The following is a 23,405-nucleotide window of genomic DNA, read 5'->3' as shown; positions in this document are numbered from 1 at the left end:
TGCGAATCTCGCGGGGGGGTTATCCGCAAATCACTGGAGGGGGGTCATGGGGGTTGGCACTTCAATGGTGAATCGCGGGAGGGGGGGTGCTTTGCCGCAAATCGCGGAAGGGGGGGTCGCGGGGGAGGGTGCCACGAATCGCGGGATGGGGGGTGGGGGGTGTTTTGCCGCATATCGCGGGAGGGGGGGTGGTCGTGGGGGGCGGGTGCCACGAATCGCGGGAGGGGGGTGTGTTTTGCCGTGAATCGCGGGAGGAGGGTTCCGGGGGGGTGGGGGTGCCGCGAACTGCGGGAGGGGGGGGCGGGGGGTGTTTTGCCGCGAATCGCAGGAGGGGGGTGGGGGGTGCTGCGAACCGCGGGAGGGTGGGCGGCGGGGGGCGCTCACCTGGTGGCTGTGGAGTAGGTTCCTGGGCAGCATGGGAAGGCAGAGGGTGTCTGGCACTGTGGGCTCACTGGGCTGGTTCTCTGTCATGTGAGTCAGTCATGTGAGTCAGAGGCTTCACCCTGCGTTACAGACACACTTTGAGCGACTGATGTAGCCACATATATGAGATACTGTACATACATAATATAAACAACAGTAGACAGAACTTAGATTGTTATGCACACATCCTCCCACCTCATGGCAACCAGTCTCTTCTTCCTGGCAGCTGCTCTCTTGCCACTGGAACACTAATTGCAATCTCCAATCTAGACACACACAGTAGATGTTTAGAAAAAGCTGTTGCCACAGGGCAGCTGCAGCATCTCCATTCCACACATTTCACCTCTTATTATGTCTTATAGATTGTAAGCTTGTGAGCAGGGCTCTCTTTCCTCTAAATCGGTCTGTTGTTACCCAGTTTGTTTGATCACTGTTGTTTTCAATTGTAAAGTGCAACGGAATCTGCTGCGATATTTAGGAAGCTGTAAATAATAATCCTAATAATGTCTTCTGTGCATACAGTATTTAGTAAAATATCAATATATGTTATTCATTTGGCTGTAATTTGATCTGGTCGGGAGGAGATGGGGAGGGTTTTCCAGGCAACTGGAAACCCTCCCCCCGCATTTGCTTATGCCTTCATATAATTATACTGTATATCTCTATTTCCCTCTCATTTGGCCCTAATAAGATAAATAATAGATTGTACCCTTACTCCATAAATGGCCAAATAGTTAACATGTCTCATTTGCCTCCTTTGTTGTTCTGAACAGTGAGATTGCACAAACTGCGAGTAACGTTTGCTGTCCTTTAATAAATGCCCCCCTAATTATTAATGATTTCTTCATAATTATATGGAGTCAGACGCTGGTATCTCAGCCTGTTTCTGTGTACAATAAAATATGATTCAGTCAGGCAGCGAGAACAGAAGATTATTAATAAGCACAGAACGGAAGCTAAGAGTGAAGCAGCCGTCGGATATCTTCCTGTGCACGTTCTATAAATCACTTATGTTCAGAGGTGACTCGCACTATCTGAAAGATTAATAGTGGAACATTTATTTCAAGTCTGTGGCTCACCTCACGGCGACCAAAAACAGGTCAATAATATGTAATAAAATTAGTAAAGTAAATTGTCTTTATGCAAGAAGCGTTTGTAGGACAATCTGGATGGATTTCGGAGACTGTGTCGGAACTCTTATTTATGCAAGTTGGGAATGTTTCGTGGCGTAACAACGCCACTGCAGTCCATGCGGTGGCTTAGGTGAGCCGCATAGCATCTGCTGAAAATGGCCCTCCAAAAATGGCCGCCATCCTGGAGGAAAAATATGGTAGAGGTCCTACTGGAATATGGTCCATTGATGAACACATAATTTTGAACACAATAATGGCTTCCTTTCTTGCTTGGATGCCAAAGAAGATGAATTCAGTCTTTGGCACATACTGTATGCAGCTTGCTGAAAAATGCAACATTGTTCCTATTGTTAAGTCTGAACCAGAGTAGGTTCTATTGAGAATAACAGGACACATGTGATGATAAACAGCATACAATACAATAAGGTATCAATATCTCTTAAGTTAAGTACTATACAGCCACACAGCAATGTGATGCTCCAAAAACACAGTCACAGGCTTGGGCATATGCATTCCCTGTTAGAGATTTAATTAAACAACATGCACCTGCAGTATAATAGTCTCACCTTTACGTATGGTGACTCAGACATGTGAGTAATTATGCTCAGTTAGGAGACAGCATGTAGTGTTTAATCATTTAACTACACACCCCATCTTAGAGATGTCTATTTTTAACGCTAGGACATCACACATACTAAAGAACATTATATGAGGAGCCTGATGCTGCAATTGCTGCAAAGAGACCATCCAGGTAAGTGGTGGTGGGAGGGGAGATATAGGGGGAGATACAGATACTACAGTGATACGGGAAGGGGGTGGGACAAAGCCGCTGTAGAGATACCAGGAAGGGGTGGTCGCCAGATTACTGCCTTGCCCGAGGGGACAAAAATCATAATTTTGCAAATGCATAAGCTATAACGGTACTTATATGTTAGTTGAGCGCCCACTATAGTTAGTACGCTCAGACCCCCACTATCCATGTCGGAATGGAGTTGATTTTATATAGTGTGGCGAGCGCAGCGAGCCACCGAGCCCGAAGCGTGGTGAACGTATTGAGCCCTGCGAGGGGACGCGGAAAACTAAGCAAATAGCTTAGTGGGCGCCCAACTAACATATAAGTACCGCTATAACATTTCAAATGTAAAAAATAAAATTAGAGATTATTATTATTATTATTATTAGAGATTATTATTATTATTATTATCTGGGCAATGCAGACATGTCTGGACCCTTTATTAGGTGGTTCGGATGTCACACACAGCTGCTGCAAGCCATAAAATGGCAGCAAATCAACGTGGACATAAAGCTAGTTGAAGGAGATACCTTACGTTAACATTCCAGTCAGGCTGATTTGCTGGTTCTGAACATAGAAACCCGTGTTATTTTAATAACATTTCTTTGTATGCTGGGAACCACAATATGCTTCTATGTGACATGAAAAACCAATCAAACGCAGAACTCCTCTGGAGCTCACACTTGATTGGCTAAGGTGAGTCCAATTGACTGACGTCAGTGGGATTCCCTTCGGTTACGCGGTAGTGCAACACACATGCTGCTCCTCGGTCTGGTGGAACTGGTCAGCAGTTTGTTCTTTTTAACCCCTTGGATGTTATGTAATTGGGTCATGCCATTGGTTAGGACCCACAAGCATTAAGAGTTGTCATTAAATCTAGGGCCAGTGCTAGGCACCGGAGTGCCCTAGATGTGAGGGGTGCCCCGGCGCTCACCCGCTCCACCCGCGATGTAGCCGCCGTGATGCTGGGGGGGGGGGGTGCGATGCTGCCGGATCACTCACCGAACACCTGTGAGTTCCTTCCTCCGGCTCTCCTGCTCCTCTGCTGCTGCTGCGGCTGGCCTGCAGCTCACTACCGCCCCCCTCCCCCCCAGTGGCCGGCGCCCTAGGCAAATGCAAATGCCTAAACCTGCCTAGAGGTGGCGCCGGCCCTGATTAAATCAGATGCCTGAAGCCATGATTCTACAAGAGCTTACAGATAGTTGGTTGCTTTCTTCCTTAGGCAAATATGTAGCCAATACACTGTGGAATTGACTTTACCCAAGCCGGATTCTGCCTGACACTACAGCGGCAAGATATATAGCTGCTGAGGGGACTCTACACCCATCATTTATATGTATGTTCTATTTGTAAGATTAACAATGAGCGCGTTATTTACTACAGCAATGATTGAGTTGTTGCTTTTCTGCAGTATGTCTCTGGTCGCCCATTGTCCCCTGAAACCTCACCACAGAGCATTGGCAAATTAATATAACCAGCCACCTGCCAGGGTAATGGGGTAATAGTCATTGTATAACAGATCATCTGCTTCTGTGCATTGTCTGAAATAAGGACTTCAAGTACATCCTTAGTGTCATAGTTATGCTATATTATTACACTTCTATGCTATTAATAAAATTGGGTACTTGTTTAGTTTCACAACGGCAGCTCTACGCTACGCTGACAACGTAGCTTAGGCTACATTTTCAGCGTAGCAGGCGCCGCCGTGAAACTACACTGGGACCAGGGTGGTGGGTGGCAGAGGGAGCAGGGTGGGTTTTATACTTACCGATCCCCGCGGGCGACGGTCACGGGCAACGGGCGGCAGATTTTAGTCCCCCTCCTCCGGCAGTCACTCCCCGGTGCCAGCAATGTACGTAATTCAGCGTATTGCCACTGGGGGAGCATCACATGGTTTCCCTGCTCCCCCAGAAGCACTACGCTAATTGCGTATATTGTCCGGCAGCAGTGCTGGAGGAGGGGGACTGAACATTGGAAGCCAGGGAGTGACCGCAGGAGGAGGGGGACCTATTGGTGGATCGCGGGGACCCAGCCGACGCGGTGGCCGAGCCGGAGGAGGGTAAGTACACACACACATTTCCCCCACTATCAACGTCATATCGGCACTATCCACGTCATACCTCCAGTATCCATGTCGGCGTGGAGTTTATTTTATAAAGTGGGAGGTTAAAGTAAGTGCGTCAGGGTCTGAAAAGGAGAGCGTAGTGAGGCACAATCAGCGGTCCAGCTGGGGTCTCGCTCGCCTCCACACAGACCTAGGCACCCTGTGAAAGACCCGGCGCAAGCTGTACCAGCCAATCTTCCCGGTGTCAGTGGCAACCGCATACTCCAGGGGCAAGCAAGTCTGAAAGGAACCAGCACCTACCCCCCTCCCTCCTCCCTGTTAGATCCTGCACTCAAGGTTAAAACATCAACCCCACTCGGTCCAAACATCGCCGCTGCAAGTATACATTTTGTGGGATGCCGCATTATGTCCTGCATCTAATCCTACATCTAATTCAACATTCCGGCAAACTACCTATCCCCTTTTAACATTTGGAACGAAAGACTTATCCTTCAAACCATAAACCGCAATTCCAGAACCACTCCAGATAGAGGTAAACACTAAGAACTTGATTTAATTTCAGTGATTTGAACTAATTTCATCAGAACTGTTACCACAAACTTAGTGAATACTGTGATACTATGATCCACGATTTGAATCTGGTAGGGGATCCGGAACGTTTTAGCAATCTGTCGTCCCTATCGTTAACTCTCTAACTAGCCTCTCTTTGATGGTTGGAGGGGGGGGGGGGGGGGGCATAGAATCAGGTGAACATATAGAACTAATCCTTTAGGGTTTACACTTTGTCTCGAATTGTCTCAACCTCTAAAACAGACTTAAATATATCAAACAAATTACGGTGATCATTAGTGGTAATCAATATAGTGGTTATTCACCACCAGTGTGTTAATTAAACACAACTAATCAATATTGTGTCTATATCTACAACATATTAAACGTGTGCCTCGTTAATATATACTTAGTGAAGATTACTATCCTGGTAAAAAGCGGATAGTAACCAGTGATGACAGATTTGATGAAATTTACTTAAAGTGTTACGAGAAATATATGTGTTTTTCGTGTTTAATAATATAATTAACTAGTGTCTTCCAACTATTAAAGTCTGGAGCTTTATTCGACATCCATGCCCTACCCACTATTATCTTCGCTATAGAGCATAGGCTATTTATATAGATTCTTTCATTTGCCGGGCTTCTACCTTAAACAATTCCTAGGATACAACACTTAAAGGAAAGAGTCTCCCTAGGTATCCCAGTGGCCACTATGGCATGTATGACTTTGTCCCAAAAATCAGCTACCAATCTACACTCCCAGAGTAGGTGTATAAAAGTTCCAGGGAGAAAGATGCATTTGGGGCAGTTTGGCGATGCCCTCCCTGCAAATTTTGCTTATTTCGTAGCAGAGATATATGATCTATGGAGGATAAAAAGTGGAGTCTGTTGAATGCAATGAAAGTTTGTGTCAGTGATCACTGAGGATTTCGCAACTGTCCATTCCTCGTCACTTCGTACCCCCACATCCTCTTCCCATTTCCCCCGTAGAGTCATTAACCCATCGTTGTACTTTGATTTCCCCAGAACTTTATATATCTTTGAAACTACTTTTTTCCTATCAGTTGATTTTACGATTATTTTAAGTGGTGATTCCGCGAATATTGGGGGGAAGATTGGGAAAATATGCTTCCAAGGCGCTCCTTTACTGTATCGAAAAAATAAGTCCTAGGCAGGTTAAACTCCTCCTTTAGCTGTAGAAAAGATTTCAGCCCAGCTGGGCCGTAGACTTGGGTAAGAGTAGTCACTGAGAATGCATACCAGGCCTCTCTTATCTGTAATGCTTTAAATTCCCTAGGAGTAAGCAAATCTTCTATTAGGTATTCCTTATCTATATATTTTATTCCCATGATTTAATTTGCTTCGCACCAAATTTTCAAGGCTTGGGACACTAAAGGAAGATCCGCAGGGAAATTACGTCCCTGCAGGATCCTATGCAGGGGGATAATACCTGGTGTAGAAACAGCGACCAATGCACTTACAATATCACTACCATCTTCTTCTACTCTTATCCATGTTCTTAATTGCATTAATTGAGAAGAAATATAATACCTTCTCAGGTCTGGGAGACCACCATCGGCCCTGTCCCTCATTAAGTTGTTAAGCTGAATCTTCGGGCGGGTACCATTCCAAATAAATGAGGATATAATACTATTACATTTTCTAAAAAGATATTTCAGAAGATATTTTGGAGATTGTTGAATAACATATAAAAATTTAGGGAGAACCGTCATCTTCACCAGTTTACTCTGCCTGACGCTATTAACCCCTTCCCGACATATGACGTACATTTACGTCATATGTCGGTTGCGGGGGAATCAAGCCAGCTCACGGAGTGAGCTGGCTTGAAAGAGAGCAGGTAATGGCTGTATATTACAGCCAGGTCCCTGCTCTCACGGCCACGAGCGGCGAGTTCGCCGATCGTGGCCGTTTAACCCTTTAAGCACCGCGGGCAAAGCGCCCGCAGTGCTTAAATAGCTGATCGGAGGGGGGGCGCCCCCCTCCGGCGCCGATCGGGGCCCCCCGCGGCGAGATCGGAGGGTGCCGATCGGTTGCCATGGTAGCCAGGGGTCTAATGTAGACCCCTGTGCTGGCCGTGTCAGCATTCCTATTACATCCTGCCTGAGGCAGGATGTAATAGAAAGTGCTGAAAATCACTATGTTCAGCCATAGAGCTCTATGGCTGAACCTAGTACAGGCGATCGCGCCCCCTAGTGGTCAAGTACACTAGGGGGCCTTGTAGTAAAAGTAAAAAAAAAAAAAAAAATAAGTTTAAAAATAAAAAAAAATAAAAAAATATTAAAAGTTCAAATCACCCCCCTTTCCCCATTTCACAAATAAAAATAAAAAAAAAATTAAAAAAATAAACATATTTGGTATCGCCGCGTTCCTAAAAGTCCGATCTATTAAAATATAACATTAGTTATCCCGCACGGTTAAAGGCGTAAACGGAAAATAATTCCCAACGCCAAAACTAAGTTTTTTGGTCGCATCGCCTACCCAAAAAAAAATAACTAAAAGAGATCAGAAAGTCGCCCATATCCCATAATGGTATTAATTAAAAAGTACACTTCAGCCCGCAAAAAATGAGCCCTCACCCAGGTCCGTAGGTGGAAAAATAAAAAAGTTATAAGCCGCAGAACATGGCGACGCAAATTAGAAAAAACGTAAAATTTTCTATTTTTTTTTTAGTGGTAAAACATAACGAAAACTATATAAGTTTGGTATCACCGGAATCGTAACGACCCATAGAATAAAGATAACCCATCATTTTAAACGAACTATGAACTCCAAAAAAACCGTAACCAGCGCAAAATTGTGGAATTGCGTTTTTTTTCTTTTTTACCCCACATTGAATTATTTCCTGATTCCCCAGAATATTATACGGTATAGTAAATGGTACCATTAGAAAGTACAACTTGTCCTGCAAAAAAAAGCCCTCATGTGTCTATATAGCCGGAAAATTAAAAAAGTTACGCTTATTTGAACGCGAGGAGGAAAAAAAAAAAAATTTACAAAAAAGGCCTCGTCGGGAAGGGGTTAAAGGTAGTTTTCTCCACGGTTTTATTTTTTCCACAACCATTCAAACAATGGTTGAATATTCAATTGGGCAAACTCTTTAGGATCATGGGAGATTTAAATACCCAAGTATTTAAACGTTAATGCCCACTGTAGAGAAAGAGGAGGGGATGATACATAATTGGCCGGAGCACCTACTGGAAAAATAATTGATTTTGTCCAATTGATTCTAAACCCCGAAAAATCACCGAACTCCTTAATCAGCTTCAAGACTAGAGGGAGAGACGATGCGCATTACTTCATAAATATTAGCAGATCGTCTGCGTAGAGCGATCCTGTGTCAGTCCGATCACCAATCTCAAATCCGATAACCCCAGAGTGTTGCCTCATCAAACAGGCCAGGGGTTCAATCGCCAAGGCAAACAAGACAGGGGAAAGAGGACACCCCTGTCTCGTCCCCCTGGCAAGTCGGAAAGAAGGGGAGGTCCAACCATTTACAGAAACCCGAGCTGACGGGTTGGTGTATAATAGCCAGACCCATTTTATAAAGTTTGGGCCTAAGCCAAAGGCCTGGAGAACAGCCCAAAGATAGGTCCATTCCACTGCGTTGAAAGCTTTTATGGCGTCTAATGAAACCACGGACTTCAGAAAGACAATGAATGTACTAGTTTATGCACCAATTGTATTATTATTAATTTATTCATTCATTGTATTCCACTTTATTATATGTGCATTTTAGCATAAATACAAGATTGCTTTATCCATTTATTTATTTATTTTTACTATACATATACAATAGTGCTATATTTATTCATTTTATTCTACTGTATTACATGTGCAATGTAGCATAGAGCAAACACCTAGAAATAAGGGCAAGGGCATAGCGCAGCACAAACCAAGACAATGTTATCCTGCAAATGTAAACGGAATTAGTCAACCGTTATGTGGAGCAGCGAGCCCGAACACAAGAGATTCTGTGCGTAGATAACCCCCCCCCCCCCCCCCCCAAAACCAATTTGCATGTATATATGTTCTCCCATAAATGTGAGAACTACTGATCCGATTGTGATGCACTGCACTGTTCCTTGAATACTTCATTGTAATAATAAATAATACAGTCTATGAATCCTGTCACTACCATGTTAATTGGCTAATTACGTATCAATGCCACAAAGCTGGTAATGCGGGGGTCGGAGCCAGGGCCGTCAATAATGCTGGTGTTGGGAAAAGGGGTGTGGTTTCACCAATGATAGTCATGGGTTCATGGGCAAGAAGCAGTCTGAACCAGAGTAGGTTATATTGAAAATAACAGGACATAGGTGAAGATAAACAGCATACAACATGATAAGGTATCAATATCTTTTAGGTTGAGTACAGTACTATACTGTCACACAGCAATGTGATGCTCCAAAAACACAGTCACAGGCTTGGGCATATGCATACACTTTTATAGATTTAATTAAACAACATGCACCTACAGTATAATCAGTCTGACCTTTACGGTGATCCAGACATGTGATATTATTATTATTATTGTGACTAATACTGCTCAGTTAGGACACAGCATGTAGTGTTTAACCATTTAACTACACACCCCATCTTAGAGATGTCTATTTGTTATGTCACACATGCCAAAGAACAGTTTATGAGGACAAGGGATCCACAGTTCGAACCCCCATTTTGTCACTCCGAGGGCCCCTGGAGACTATTTGGTCTGCAGTCCATGCTCCTACAGTGACAGGAGTCAGGTGCTGGCACTATGGGGTCATCACTTTTGTGGGTGCACGACGTACCTCTTTGCCACACATGAGTAAAGAAGGGGATGCACAAATGGGTATTGGGGCACATAATAATGGCGGGAGTCCACCATCTTGTTGTGTTTGGCTGGTTGCTCGGGAGCCTGACTGGTGTGCAGATTTGTACCCCGTGTTGGTGCACTTGAATTAAACAAACAGTTTTGTAAATGATGGGGGGGGGGGGGGGTTTGCATGATCATAGTCATAACTGTTGACAGTAATAAGATGGATGCCCTCTGTCAGTGTTCACAGTCACCGGAATACTGATTGGCACACACCATCGGTATGTTGTCAGTAACATGCCAATGATACTCCCATAGCACGCCCATAAGACAGACCACCTCGGTAAATGCGCTAAGCCACCTCTAGCCACCGCCTAGGAACATTCACATTGTAACCCCAACTATGCTTAAGTGCAACTTAGATGCATGTTTGCTCCACTCCGTCTGATGTTGGCAGCACGTAAGACCCAGAATCAGGCCGGCAGCACAGACGTAATGTAATTGTCTTCACTTTGGGTTGATCTTCTTCAGGGTGCTGGTCATTTGCCATCTACGCTTGGTTCTGCCATCTGGTGTATGTCAGTGGTTTGGACTGAATGGTCAAAGCTTTTCAACTGCACATGCGCCAAGGCCACACTTTTAAGGAGATTCTGCATGAGAACGGGGCTACTCCATGTCCTTCCGTTGGTGGCATCTAAAGACGCACCAAGACGTATTTTGGTGTCTAAAGTTGCTAAAAGTTGGTGCTTTATTCTTTGCTCATTTATACACATGGCTGCTCACCAGGGGAACACGCACTGCTTGTACACACTCAAGACTCAGCACAAGAAGCACCTATAGATTAAGTAGCGTCTAGCTCCGCACCAGTCCCAAAGTCCAAAAAACCTTTTCATTGGGACTCAAATACATGGGCAATCATATTATCCGTTTATTACACGTTGTTGTTAAATTCAATTAAATGTTAATAATGGATAAATAATGTAAGCAAGTGAAATTCCACATACAGGCGATCAATTGCATAATGTAACTAAAGTAAGCGCTGCAATCACCGGCGACAAAGTCAATCTGCTCAACGTCTTCAAACAACTTTTTGCAGTTGAGTTACAAAAAACATTTTATATGCAAACTCATTTCTGTAATCAAGAGGCTTAATGATGGGTGATAATTATCAGTACAGAGAAATGGCATTAATTACGCAGAACGCAAACACTGCACAATGTCCTATAAATCAGCCGCAATTACCTACAGATATGCTGCGATAGTAAATAGGACAGTGACAATAAGCGGCTGATTAAAATCAGATTTACTTTAGGGATTAATAAGCTGTAAGTATTTATGAACAGAGTGTCCGTACAATTTCTGCTACATCCCGGTGTCTAAAATAGTAAACTGATTTACTTATTAATATTGCTTCTACTGGCAAAACAGATGCCTTCACTACATGCAGGACCGGACTGCAGCTAGTGGGGCCCTGGGATGATGAAGGTGTGGTGCCCCCCAGCAGTACAAGTGACTCTTTGGTGGGCGGTGGCACTTGATGACATTAGGCCATGAACTCTTACCTATACACACGCAAATTGCGGTAGGGATGGCCATTGACCATCGATGATTTAAAATCATAGGATGGTTTGTCGCCGATGTCGAATACTTTTGCCATCGATGTGGGAGTACCAGATGGTTTCCCTACATCGATGGCAAACGACAAGTGTTGTTTCCTTTTTTTTTTTTTCAAGGTGCCGGGACACGGAGCACGACACCCGGAGGTCCCGCCCCCGTGTTCTGATTGGCCCACGGGCCATTCAGTCGAATATAATGGATTACCATCGATAGCTAAAACTATCAATGGTTTTCCATCAAATAGTTTGCCACTATCGATGGCTGGGTGCAGAATTGCCATCGATGGCAACCATCGATGGCGTCTGCACCGATGGCTGTCCCTAAATTGCTACCAGAAGCCATCCAGGAAGTAGGGTGTAGAGTGGGGCTGGGCTGGGGCAATGTTTGCCATAGTACGGGGGGGCCTGGGCGACCCCATGTCCACCCTGCTTATAATCCAACCTCATTGCCATGGGTTACATTGTCATTGTCAGTGGTTACATGCTAGTTGCCAGCGGTTACATGCTCATTGCCAGGAGATTACATGCTGATTGCCTGGAGTCCATGCTTACAGCGTGCCAGCACCCCTGGGAATCCCGGCGGCCATCTTTGAAGGGCCGTTTTATCAGATTCCATATAGACTGCATGGAATCTGCAGACCCCTTGGGCTGTGGGGCCCTAGTTACACCCCTGCGGGTACGGTAACTGTCGGGTTACAATCACAGTTTGAACGATACTAAAAATGAAGAGGGGAGAATTGGGGACATGCCATGAATTCATCAGGAAACCCTAATATCAGTATCTGGGATTTGTAATTGTTAAATCTAAATCTAATCCCTCATCGCACATTTATTACAGGCTGGCATTTTATAATGCATCTTGACATATATTATTACAGAGCCGGGTGGAGTTGGTGACATGCGATAATGGGAAATGTAGCAATATTGATTCATTCATTATTACTCCTTACAGGGCCCTCGTTTGTTAATGACTCTGTTTATAATGAGATTGTAAAAGAGCGTATTTCAGCGTATTGTGCCGATGAAGTAACGTCTCTAACACTTGGGGTGGGGTATAAATCCTGTTCTCTGACAGACAATAGCAGGTTGTATTCCAGGAACGCTGTTATATCGACATGAGACATGGCGGCGGCTGTTGCGGGACTGCACCGACGAACATGATGGCGATTTGTCTGTGTCGCAGAACACAACTGTGACAAATCACCCAGAGGCAGCGGTCTATGGGGGGAAGAGAGTGCGAGTGCAGGACCTGCATTCAGGTCGTAGTCTGTAAATCAGGGGTCAGGAAAGGGCACTGTACAGGACAATGATATATTCTATATACTGTATTGATTGTTTGTGTGTGAATATCTTCTACAGTTCTTAGGGGGAAGCTGCCAAATCTTACACAGTTATGTAGCATCGAAAAATGAAGCTATTACACCACATAGTGCCAACATGACAGAGCAACAAATGCTGAAAACACTGTTTTTTGGGTTATATATATATATATATATATATATATATATATATATATATATATATATGGTAATTAGAAGCTCAAAGACAAACTGCGGCACTCCGGGGTCTTGTACAAAGTCAAAGTGGCATTTATTACTTAAATGCAAAAAAGATCCTTTTTGCATTTAAGTAATAAATGCCACTTTGACTTTGTACAAGACCCCGGAGTGCCGCAGTTTGTCTTTGAGCATCTAATTACCCTAAATATTTTCCGGAGGGCACCGGGGCTATACTGTCTTGGGAGAGTGCCAGGCCGCAACGCCGAGTATATATATATATATATATATATATATATATATATATATATATATATATATAAAGACTTGCGGTGGGGCACTCGTGGCTATTGTAGCGAAGCAAAAAGATTGCCCAATCGCTACAATAGCCACGAGTGCCCCACCGCAAGTCTTTTATATTCGTTTTGTGCTGGCACCGGCGCAGCTGCATTTGTTACAAGGAGTGCCAAACCCCTGCCCTCTATATATATATATATATATATATTGTGGCAGAGTCAGCATCCCCACACATGAAAGTAATGTGGAGGATCCAGACCAGGCTTTGTTAGCAGTAGCAGAATCCCAGGTGTAATCAGCAGCACCTGGGGTGTCCTGATATTAGGGTTTCCAGGGCAGAGTCTCCCTGCTCTCGATGGTGGACTACCTACCCGAGTGATAGGCCGGGGGTGTGGATTAGATTAGGGACCATTGAAGCCCTTTAGGAGTCTACTATGCCTGTATGCTACTGCATATATCTAGTTTGGTTGGGAGGACTGACACTCATCCTGGTATTTTCGGCTGCTCTGGTGCCTTCCAATAATTATATATAAGTTTGTAAAAATAGAGGCACTCAGAGACTTTAATACTGTCATAAAAGTTTTATCCAAATATAAAGTGCATCATTTCTGACGTTTCGGGGTAACAACACCCCTTTTTTCAAGGTGCAGACCAGTCATGTGTTGGGCTATGCTGGAATAAGCAGGGGACACAACGGATTATCGGCCACTTGCTTCCGCCAGGAAATAATAGTGTGAATGACCAGCGCTTTCCTCTATGATGGGAATATTTAACATAAAGGGGATTATTCACTAGTGATCGGACGGGGCTGATGGTGGAGGGTTGTCATAGGCAGCAGATGTAGCTTATGGGCTTGCTAGACCGCGAATGTGCACTGCATAGCGAGCCTTACTGAATTAGGCTCAAAGCTTCTGCAGCCTGGAATCTAGTGCAATGGAGCTGTCTGCAGGTGTTAGACGTCCACATAATGATATATCGATCAGTCAGTTCCCTACAGAGTAACATGAATATAGGTCAGGTTCCAGTAACGCACCATCCATCAATTCTCAGCTCATTCCAATAATGTGACTTCTATGTAGTGACACTTGTGGTTATTTGTGTCCCAGACTATACTAGCCGTCATCAGAGCTGATGAAGTGAGCAAGTAGATTAATGATGCCTTGGGTGGAGAACGTCATCGGCTGTGTTCAGTACCTTGGACAGTTCCTTCAGGATCCCATGGGTTCGTACAGTAGGTGATCTATGAATAGTTCCATCATCAAGGCTTTCCCAATAAGTATCGGTGATGCTATCAAGCTGCAAACCCACGAACTCGGAATACCCAAAAATATTTTAATGGAACCGGCGCTACTCAAATCAGGTGCATGTATGGATCTGAATTAAAAAGACATGCTAGCATAAAATATAGTGTTTATTAAACAAGTAAAATGTCACTATGATAGCAGAAAGGAATAATCACATATAAAAAGGTGTCAAAAACAAAAGTATTAATATGTCTAAAAACGAAGCAATATCCAGCTACTAGAATATCTATAAATTTGGCATTTCGGAAAAAAATGTTCATGAAAAATAGTGAAAAAAAAATGCAATATTGCCTTCGAAATGTCAAATACGTGAGGTATAACCTTAATCATATCCGTAGTTACAATCCTATGTGTCGTAAGTGGTGTGTCTATTGACGTTTAGTCAATAATGCCGCCCATGGATCTTGCTGTGAATGGATCTTTTACAGGAGCTTTTTAAAAAATGTTATACGGAATCTTTTTAATTCAGATCCATACAGGCACCTGATTTGGCCCCATTAACATATTTCCCAGCAGGAGAAAGTGTTGAGCTGCTCTCAAACCCTAAAAGGCCGTATAGATTGCAGAATGTATATGTCTAGAGCGTCCTTTGATCCCCAAATGCACGGACTGTGGGACGCTAATGGTGCCACACCAGGGCCAGTGGTGTAACAATTGCACTGCAGCCCAAGCGGTGGGGATAAATGGTCTCTGCAGATTCCAATGGGTCTGGCCGTCCATATGGAATTTGCTAAAATGTCCCTCTAAAAATGGCCGCCACCTTGGAGAAGACAGATGCTAGAGGCCCTACCAGGTAGCATATATCGCTTCCAGGAAGTTACAGTTAGCGAGTAGCAATATATGTGTGTAACCCCTGACAACAAGTATTAAAACCCTGGAAACGAGCATGTAACTACTGTCAATGAGCATGAAACCTCATGTCAATGAGCATAAGTATAATAAATGTATTTAGGTAGGCACCAGAATTTTTTTTGACAGAGGGGTGCAACATTTCTAGTTACGCCACTGAGCAGGGCCCTGTGTGATGGCATTGCTCGCACATTCCTTGCTGTGGCCCTAGTGAGCTTTTGATGATTTTATTGTAAATAATTTTATTATATTGTTGTTGTTTTTTTTATAAATAAGAACTCACTCAAATTTAGGGCATCTAAATAAAACTGAGTCCTCATCAGAATCCCCTCGGCTCAGAGCTTGCGTTTAAAATCGGAATCTTGGGATTTGGATTGCTTGTAAGACCCTCCCTCATGATTGTAGAGGAAATTAATGGACATTAACCAATAGGTCCAAATTACATTGAAACAGTTAAACATTAGGGTTCATGCACGTCTTTAACCCTTTTGAGTGCCAACTATGCTGTGAGCGATCCTCAAAATGGGCGGGATCCTCTTACATCTGTGGCGAGTCTATCTATTTACCGCTAGTTTAACGGCACATTTGCACGCCTTTAATGATGACCTCTTTTCCATATTCTCTTTCAATTAGGCTTCCGCAGTGTGTTTCGGTATCTCACCACTCCGCGATCCACGGGTTAGGTGTCCAGTACGCATGCATCCATAGACAACTCATTAGTATTTCGGTTTTACTATCATACTAGGGTCTGGGACAGGCACTTAGAACAGTAATCCAGCACACTGGCATCAGACATATGGGCACAACAAGCGACTCTGCAGCAGGGGCTATACAGAAGCAGCCAAGGGGACCACGGTACTGTGCTGCCGGATGCCGTGTAGTTTATATAAGTAAGCAGGTGGCTTTCTCTCTCTCAGATTCGGGTTTCTCTGCCAACATACAGTATTTATAAGTCTCTATGTTTTTTTTTTTTATATATATACTTAAAAAAAAAATGATAATTTAATAAAATAAACAATAACAGAATGTGACATAAAGCATAATGCAAATACATTGACAATAAATCAGCCGAGGTTAATACCTCTTCACCAGTCTAAGGAGGTGAATTAAAACACTGTGCAGAACAATGCAGCGGGGCATAGAGAATAAGCTGTGCGCGCCCGCCCAATGTTACTCTATGGGGAGGCAGCGGCAGAGAGGAGAACCAAGGAATGCGGAAGTGCAGGGAGCACACTTCCGCCGGAACCTGAAAGAGAATATGCGGTGCTCATTTCAGGGCTGAAAAGGACCCAGAACGCGGCGGTAAGCGATAGAGAATCTCCCCCAATATCCGCTAAAAATGCCAGCGCCGCCCACAGCGACAGTTCTTTTAGTATAAATAAATATAAACACAGCCAAGTCAATATTGCACCCAAAAAAAGAACAGTCGCTGTGAGTGACGCTGGCATTTTTAACGGATACTTTGAGTATTGCTTAAAGCAACGTTGACACTAAAAGGGTTAATAAAAACGTTTGCTTGGCAATTTTCACACCAATTTTGGAAAATCCCCATGGCAATTAAAGGGTTTATATTTATATACAAATGGAGCGGCTCCTAGCGATGGAATTGCCATGGGCCCCCCCGACAGCTGTCGTCCTCTGATAGAGGCTTTAGCAGCCCTCGGCCTGTCTCCCCGATTCTGCCCCAGCCTGCCCCTGAAGCGGAGACGGGCAACGAAGCCTTCGGTCCCCGCTCCTCCCCGCCGCTTGCTGATGGGGACGCGCACACGAATTAGCCGCTTTCGCCTTCCTGTGAGCTGATCATGTAGCTGGTCTGCAGATTAAAGGTCAGGTGTATATTTGAAAGCAAGTCTGCTATAACTGTGAACCACCTCTTACCCATAATCCTGATGCACAAAAAAAACATCTGAAAACCGGTCCAGTATAATTATATGCCGGACACTGCACATAAATGGAGATAAACTCAGTGTGTATACAACTGTAAATCACACCTATTTGTGCACACTTAATGTTAGAGTATACAGTATTGTATCTACAGTGATAAAGATATCCCCACATCAAAAAGTTTTACAGTTTAAAAACAAACAATTACTGATAATTAATTTGCCACTGCTATCGTTAGTCAATGGGGATATGATGCTTTGTGGGTTATACCTTACGGCTGACACCAGAGTATGAATTAACCCAAAACACTAAAGTATCATGCAGTCTAGAGAAAATGGGTCTCCCATTGCTGTTGCCAATACATAGCTTCTCTATCCCAAAACTATCTCTAATTTAACATTTTCACCAACAAATTGTTAAAAAAAAAATCCATGAAACAGATCATACGTACTTACATTATGTTTATTTTTGTACCCATTTAACATCTTAATAAATAGGTTTTCTGTCTTGGATGACTAATGAAAGGTTTATTTGAAAGTTTGGATAAAACAGAATTATTTACTCAGATTATTGCTAGAGATTTGCTTGTCTGTAAATATTTAACAATTGCAGAGATTTGTAGACAGTGGAAGGTGGACAGGAGACAGGAAAGAAGGTCATTCTTTATTTTGCCTAAAATACTGTATTCCCTATGTACTATACTTGCATACATTTATTAGCTTGTTGGGCAAACTGTGCACTACATCTCCAGGGAGGCCTCATACCCTATCCCAAGATGGTTGCCAAGATCTCTACTGAGTAGGTGCAGGGACTCTCTTGGTATTGTTTGCAGCATACTTTCACCAACTGGCGAGCTGCGTAAAAAACGTCACTCCGCTAAAAGTCGGTTCAAACTCTGCTCCATCACCAGTGTGCATGTAACAGTGAGTACGTCTCCATTTGCGCTTTGGGAATAAACCAACAGCACTGGTCATGTAAGTGGTGTGTGCATATATAACTCTGCAATATCACCACCTGGACAAACATTATTTCCAACACAACATCCGACTCTCACTGTTGCTTCTTACCTCGGCAGGTGGAGAGGGAGATGCTGTTCCTGCGACTGGGAGGTCACAGAATGTGCTGCACACCTGCTTATTTCGCAGTTAGCCTTAGATATAGCAGTACCTCATTCATTACTTTAAAATGGATTTATGTTAGCAGTACAAGAGTTAAATGATATTTGGAAGTTACAGAACTCATCGTTCCCTTTTGTCTCAGACATCAATTAGAACTTTAAATTCTTCTTCAAAGACTGGGAACACTTTCTTGCCTCGGTGCTGAGAAGTTTGCAGCTGTCTCCGAGGTCCTTGTGAGTCCCCTGTGCCTCGCCAAATTTAATTACAATTACAGAGGAAAGCAAATCATGCTGTTTAATCGTTCATTCAAATAAACGCTCTTCTAAAAAGGACGGGTACGTCTCAGAGAGCGGAGAGCAAATGTCAAGTGGCTTCAAGTATTAGATAATGTACATGAAAGGCACCTTTGTGACGCTTCAGGAAAACTCTATTTGGAAATGTAAATCTTTGGGTTTAACTAGGGACAATTGCCCTTATTCAGATCTGATCGCAGTACAAATTTGTTCGGAAAATGGGCAAAACCATGTGCACTGCAGGTGGGGCAGATGTAACCTGTGCAAAGAGAGTTCGATTTGGGTGGGGTGCCCTGAAACTGAAATCTAAATTGCAGTGTAAAAATAAAGCAGCCAGTATTTACCCTGCACAGAAACAAAATAACTCACACAAATCTAACTCTCTCTGCACATGTTACATCTGCCCCACCTGCAGTGCAGCATGGTTTTGCCCATTTTCCAAACAAATTTGTACTGAGCTCAGATCTGAATAAGGCCCATTGTACATTTACACATACCCATATGAGTCGACTGTTCGACATGTACAGTATGAGGCTGACCACGAAAGGCTGACAGGGCTTAGGTAGACAATGGGAAGGTCGACAAGCAAAATGATGATATGACTTTGTAACTTTCTTTTGTCCAAAATTTTGATGTAAGTCGACATGGACACCGTCTAAGTGTTTCCCGTGTCCCCTCGCATGGCTCGCTGCGCTCGGCACACTATGAAATACACCCTGTGGGTACAAGACGGCTTGAAAAATTGTGAAAAACTCATGTCGATTTTTTTGTCTGTCGACCCGACCTTCCCATTGTCAACCTAGAGATGGGCACACCCGCATCCCCCACTAACCCTGCCCATCTTCCTGAAGCGGAGACGAGCAGGGAATCTGCTCCCCGCCACCGTGATGAAGCTTGTGAGACGCTGGCGCTTCCCCGTCAAGGGATCTCCCGATTCCCCAGGCTGGCAAGGAGGTGCTCCATCTGTAATGCTTGTGTCGACCTAAGCTCTGTCGACCTGATATATGTCAAAGTGATGATCTAGCGACCGTTTCCCATTGCTCTGGCCTCGCGTGTGAAATCATACCGACTAAGTAAGTACTTTGCGGCTGAATTATCAGCTAAACATCATTCTAAGCTAATTTCCCATTTACAGAAAGAAGAGATTGGCCACTTTCCAACATCAATACAAGCAATGACTTATTCCAGAGGTTCCCAAGTCCTCGCAGTTCCTAACACACTGACCATGCATGTAATTCAGTAGTACACGTCAATGTCACGTAACTATCTGTTCTCTAACATTGAGGTGCCTAATCCTGGACTGTTGGGACACCTAGAGGACTGGGGTATTCGCAGACGTCACTGAACTTATAATATCCCCAATCATTTCTGTGTAATAACTATAATTTTCTGGGATGGTACAGAACAGTTTTCATTGCATGTTGAGAAGTACAGTAGACCTTGTAAGATAAAGGGGGAAATATAATAGGTTGAGAGTTTGAGAAAGTGAGCGATTTGGTAAGAAATCTCCAAGTTTTTTAAAGCGGCAACCATTTACACGTCAAAATCAAACTGGTTTTGCAGTGTAAATGATTGCCGCTTTAACAAAAATGGAGATTTCTTACCAAATCTCTCACTTTCTCAATCTCTCATCCTATTACATTACGCCCAAAGTTTTTTTACCAGTAAACGTCTGCAGCGTAAAAACAGTTTAAACTTTTATCGAGTCTCTACAGCTTCCTTTTTAAATGATTTTTAAAGAGCCGAGAGAGGAATCAATGTTCTACAATTAAATAAAAGGAGTGACTGATGTACGAGCCAGGGGAGATATGAAAGGAAGTTTTGTTGTTTTTACTGATTTCGGAAATGAAGAGTTTGTAAGACAACAATTACAGTTTCCGTGACAGCTATAGAAATGGAGAATTTGACGCCACTTGGCCCATCTAGTCTGAACAAGTACACACTAGGGTTAATTCTTGTTGGGAACCAATTATTGTAACGGTATATGGGCCTAATTTATGGTAATTCGCTCATTGCAGGGGTGGAGGGCCGGGGACGGATGGCAGCGGGAATGGGGCTTGCCCATTGGCATGATGGGCATTCCCACGGGTACAAGGATGGGCCGATGCCTGACATCAGCCACCCGCTTGTCTCCATCCAGGCGCTCACAAAAAAATATATACCGGTAGGTTAATTGGCTCCCAAAAAATTAACCCTAGAATGAATGTGTGTGCATGTATATGTGGTAGGGAATATAAATTGTAAGCTCCACTGGGGCAAGGACTGATGTGAATATGTGTACGCTATATAAGAAACTGCTAATAAATAAATAAAAAATGTACATGGAGTGTAAAAAACGGGCGGAATTGCACTTTTTCCCGAATTCGCATTTTTTATGAGATGCAAAAAACGGCAACAAGCTCTGATTTTGCTGCGAAATCTGAAAGTGCGATTTTTAGTCGCGCCGGAACTCGCATCCAGATGCTTTCACATTGAAAAGTTTACAATTTGCATATTTAATGAGATGCGAAATCGGGAAAATGTGTCTAAAATTCACCACATACAGTTTGTAGACCAGGTTATGACAGGCGAATTGGCCAGAACCCTGCACAGATCATTGAGATCTGTGCATGGTCCTGTCTTAAAAAATGTGTAAACGTTTATTTATTTTTTTAACACAAATTCGCATATTTCCTCAAATTCGCACATTATCACACTTATTCACCTTTTTTTGCCTGGAATACGCACCTCATTAAATTTGCGAATTTGCATCAAAAAATGCGATCTTAAAAAGTGCGAACATGGGCGAATTCGAAAGTGTTTAAAAATCGCATTCTATTAAATGTCACCTCTGGTCTCTGGCTCTTGGACTTGTCTTAGAGGTACATGACACCCGGAGGACTGTGCTCTGGTTCCGGTCAGCATGACCTGCTCCCCGCATGACTAGAGGCACATACAGCTCTACAGTCAGGAGTGGTGAGATCAGTCTATCTTATAAAGTACTGTACGTTTATATCTGCCTCGTGGTAAACTTCAGCCTAATCATTCACACACTATCCTCCAGCATTACAGACCTGACAGGACAAGATAAAACAACCCAATGCTGACTTCAGCTATAATACAACCTGCGGATTACTGAATCCTGATAAACCTCCTGTCTTCTAATATACGTACATAGAGAACGTTATCTGAGCTACCAAGCGCTGCATAAAAGTTTATTTGCAGAAATAACGGTACAGGACCGAGCTCTACACTGGATCATTGCCCAGACTCAACAGCGGATAGCAAATTGTAACGTTTCTTGCGCTATAAACGATTATCTACTGTTACAGATGTTTAACCCACCAATTTCTTTGGAACATTCTAAAGCTCGGAACACACTGGGGCGACGGGCATTCATCCTGACATTGGAATGAGTGCCCGCCGGCGCAGGTTCTGTCTACACACTGGGATGACTTTAATGAAAGATGCAAGCTTATATCAGCCACTCATTTTTTGATCCTCAGGATTGTTCTCCTTACTTACCGCAGGGGATGACAAACAGGGTTCGCCGTCCCACCAAATACCTGTTTCCCCGCCGCCACCATTTCCCCTCGCAACCATGTGAGGGGATGTGTAACGAAGACACACCCCCTCGTATGTCGCTGCTATCATTTGATGTTTGCCGACCATTGAATGATTCCTTCTGGCTTCGCAATTATGTTAGTCTCAAATTACTTAATATTTGTGGCTGCCATGGCGAACATAGGGCAGTTGGCTGACGTCATGTGATGTCAACTGCCCACCCGGGCATGCATCGACCCTCCCATGTACCTATAAGACTGCCCAGCGTTTTCATGGGGATGCCCATAAATGTTTGACGTTCCCATGGCTCATTCCCCCCATCCCTCCCTCCCCTCTGTGAACTGCCCGGTGAGTGAACAACTCCCTGCAGCCTTTCACAGTTGGGGTTTACACATACGCAAACCCTGACTATCAGGACAGGGGCCGAATTCGGATCACTATAAGTGATCCAGAATTGTCCCCAAAGCAATGTGCACCAACAAGCTCCAGAGAAAATGTGCACCACCACCACCACCACCAGAGACATTGTGCACCACTGAGCACCAAAGACATTGTGCACCAACAAGCACCAGAGAAAATGTTCACAACCACCACCACCACCAGAGACATTGTGCAACACTGAGCACCAAAGACATTGTGCACCAACAAGCACCAGAGAAAATGTTCACAACCACCACCACCACCAGAGACATTGTGCATCACTGAGCACCAAAGACATTGTGCACCAACAAGCACCAGAGAAAATGTTCACCACCACCACCACCACCACTAGAGACATTGTGCACCACCGAGCACCAAAGACATTGTGCACCAACAAGCACCAGAGAAAATGTTCACCACCACCACCACCACCAGAGACATTGTGCACCACCGAGCACCAAAGATATTGTGCACCAACAAGCACCAGAGAAAATGTTCACCGCCACCACCACCACCAGAGACATTGTGCACCATCGAGCACCAGAGACCTGGGCCTTATTTTAGTCCATTCGGTCCCCCGTGCTTTCACACAGGGAACCGATGGTGGTGGCATAATCAGTTATGCACATGTGCAAGGCTTCTGTGCGAACGCTCTCGGCAACCTGCACTGTTGGGCACTATTTTATTCTCCCACCATGAGATGGTAGAGCATGAAATACCACCGGTCGGCACATGTCGGCTCATAAAAAAAGTGCAAACCCATGTCGACCATTTGGCTGTAATCAAATGTGTATGTTCTCTTTA

This window comes from Crinia signifera, chromosome 5 (genome assembly GCF_055691185.1).
Source record: "Crinia signifera chromosome 5, ASM5569118v1, whole genome shotgun sequence".
NCBI lineage: Eukaryota > Metazoa > Chordata > Amphibia > Anura > Myobatrachidae > Crinia > Crinia signifera.
This window is presented reverse-complemented; position numbering follows the sequence as displayed.